At 41.7% G+C, this 3267-nt stretch overlaps 1 pseudogene; it reads left to right on the forward strand.

Moving 5' to 3' along the window:
- The first annotated feature begins 1782 nt into the window (after nucleotides 1-1782).
- LOC103273186 lies at nucleotides 1783-2560 on the forward strand (annotated as a pseudogene).
- Nucleotides 2561-3267: the final 707 nt, after the last annotated feature.

The following is a 3267-nucleotide window of genomic DNA, read 5'->3' on the forward strand; positions in this document are numbered from 1 at the left end:
TCATTACTTTGAAATCTCAAAGTTTTCCATGCATCTCTGCAGAGACACAAGAAGTACAAATTGTTGTCTTATTTTGAAATACTATTTAACAAATGTTCAAAAGATTTTCTGAATATTTTATGTGATCTATACCTATTGTTTTAGAATTTAATAATATTTTATTCTGAAGCAAAAAAATTGCATGTATAACATTTATTTTCTTATATTTAAGGAGAGATCATTAGCTTTTAAAAGGGTTCTTAGAGACTTGCTTTCTCAACCCACCACTGTACCACCTACATCCAAAGATGCCGAAAAAGATGGAAGTGATAGGTCACAGGGTTCGCTGACTCATGCAGAGGAGGGATCTTCCCCAAAGAAACTGGAAGAAACTGTACAGAAGAAGCAAAAATGTGATGAAAAAAATCTCCCTCTCAACTAGATAGATATTGATTTTTTATTTGATTTTTGTCTCATGCAACAGAACATTTCCGAAAAGCATCATGGTACCCAAGGCCACGTTTGGAGTGAGGCAAGTAAGAATTGAAAGAGCCATCAATCTCAGTTCTGTGCCAGTGCAGGGTTGGCAGAGTAAGCGTCTCCTTAAATCTTGTGTCCAAAACACCTTGTTTACTGCATCCTGGCCCCAGCCCTGATGAAGTCATTTAAGTTGGGGTATCATTTTAAGACCAGCATTTAAAGAAAAAGAATTAAATGTTTTAAACATAGGTGTTATGAGCTCTTAAAAAGCCAAGAGTAGTTTGTTAAGCTTTTCAAACTAGAAATGAAAAAGTCACAGTGGCATTTTATGGAGTAAGTAAGCAAATTGCATTAACTGAGAGATTAATAAAATCTCATACAGTTGACACTGCTGAATGCTTGCTGAATAAAAACTCAGCAAAAGAAATAACAGCACTGTCACTTCCCAATATTAAAGCAACTTGTCAAATTAAAGATTCAGCTGCAGGTCATCTTTCTGGGCTTCAGAAAAACTCTCAGACTGGTTTTCCTCTGCTCTCACACCATGACAATCAACACAAAAGACTCTGTGACCCCAAAATATGTGGGGATTTCTCCCCAACAGCAAGCAAGCAATCGATTCTGCAGGAGATACCAGTTAGGTGTCAGTCAATTCAGTTCTGGCATTATCTACACAGATATAGTCTCAGATTCCACAAGTTGAGGGCTCAGTTCCACAAGATGGCACCCTCCTTCCCACTAGTCCAAAGTCCAGAACTTCTGACCAGCTGGCTTCAAGTTGGGGTTCCCATGACTCCTTGTTTGGGTTCTACTAGTTGCTACTAATAGTTGCTGGAGCAGTTATTCGGAAGCTCTTTGAACCTAGTTCTTTCAGGTTTTTGTGGAAGCTTCATGATGCCAGCATTCCTTCCCCCAGGGCCTAAGGCTGGACCATCTCTGAAATGAGGGTCTTAGGACCCACAAAAGGCAGAAAATGAGAGTCCTATCTTGGGATGGGTGAAAGGAGGAAAAGAGAAGTCAGGAAGATTCTGTTTCCTGAGGCCTGAGGCCCAACACACACCACATTACCACAGAAGACTATAACATGGGCTATGGAAATTTGAGTCAGGAAGTGGGGACGAAAACATATGTGTGTGTGTGTGTGTGTGTGTGTGTGTGTGTGTGTGTGTGTGTGTGTGTGTGTGTGTGTATGATAATACCACACTGGGTCTCAGACATTCACTGCTGCATTCACCTGCTGACTCTGAGCCTTGCGAAGCCAAAACAGGCTAGACCTTCCTCCTTCCTCCCTGCATGTAGCAGCATCACGGTGACTTCACCACCATGTTTGTAGCATGCCTGGTTCAACGTTCCATTCTGAAGGCACTCAAGTACCTCATCAATGAGATCTGCTGTGACATCACGTCGAGCGACATGAACCTGCAAGGCATGGACTCATCCCACCTCTCCTTAGTGCAGCTCACCCTGCGCTCCAAGGGTTTTGACAGTGACCACTGCAACAGCAGCCTGGCCATGGGCATGACCCTCAGTAGCACGTTCAAGTTTCTAAAACGTGGTGGCAATGAATGTATCGTGACACTAAGGGTTGAAGATGACAGGGACACCTCAGCACTAGTATTTGAAGCACCATGAAGTTCATGGACTTGGATGTTGAACAATTTGGAGTTCCAGAACAACAGTAGAGCTGTGTAATAAAGACGCCTTCTGGTGAATTTGCACGTATATAATGAGATCTCAGTCATATTGGATATGCTGCTGTAATTTCCTGTGCAAAATATGGAGTAACATTTTCTGCAAGTGAAGAAAAACTTGGAGGTGGAAACATTAAGTTGTCACAAACAACTTTAAAACTTTTAAAAAAACTTTAAAAAAAAGCAATGTTGATAAAAAGGAGGAAGTTGTTACCATAGAGATGAATGAACCAATTCAGCTAACTTCTGCACTGAGCTACCTGAGCTTTCCAAAAGTCTCTCCACACTCTTCTACAGTAACACTCAGTGTGCCTGCACATATAACCCTTGCTTTAGAATATAAAATTGCTGAGGTGGGACACTTAAAGTCCTACTTGGCTCCCAAGATTGAAGATAAAGAAGGATCTTAAGCACTCTTAAAATCCAAGAAATTAAACTCAGCTCTTGAAGAACTGCTTCTGAGATTCCAGCATTTACTAAAGCCTTTTCTGTCACCAAATTTGTACCTCTGAGTACATACACATATAGATATTGTTTTCTGTAAATAACCTTCTCTCCCCCTTCGTTCTCTACATTTGTTTAAATAATAAAGTCCAAAGTCAAATCTGATCTTGTTAACCTAGAAATACTTTTGCCTTACTTAGAAATATTCCTTGTGAGCTGGGCTCGGTGGCTCAGCCTGTAATCCCGCGCCCTAGGAGGCTGAGGTGAGTGGATTGCCTGAGCCCACGGGCTTGAGACCCACCTGGGCAACTTGGCGAGACCTCATCTCTACAATAAATAAAAAAAAAATTAGTCGGGCATGGTAGCGCCCGCCTGTAGTTCCAGCTACTTGGAAGGCTGAGGCGGAAGGATCGCCGGAGCCCAGCAGGTTGACGCTGTGGTGGCCAGGAGCGGCCACTGCACTCCAGCCTGGGCGACAGAGTGAGACTCCGACTCAAAAAAAAAGAAAGAAAGAAATATTCCTTGTGGTTTTTACAGTACAAAAGGATTTTGACACTAAGTACAGTTTTTACAACTGTTTTTCAATTTAAATAAAGTTACCTGAATTTCAATGTCATAAGGCAGTGCCTTCATTTGAATCACAACTACTGAATTCTCAGCTAAAGCTACCCTT

The sequence above is a fragment of the Carlito syrichta genome, unplaced genomic scaffold (genome assembly GCF_000164805.1).
Source record: "Carlito syrichta isolate Samal-C Ts95f unplaced genomic scaffold, Tarsius_syrichta-2.0.1 Scaffold313872, whole genome shotgun sequence".
NCBI classification, from domain to species: Eukaryota; Metazoa; Chordata; class Mammalia; order Primates; family Tarsiidae; genus Carlito; species Carlito syrichta.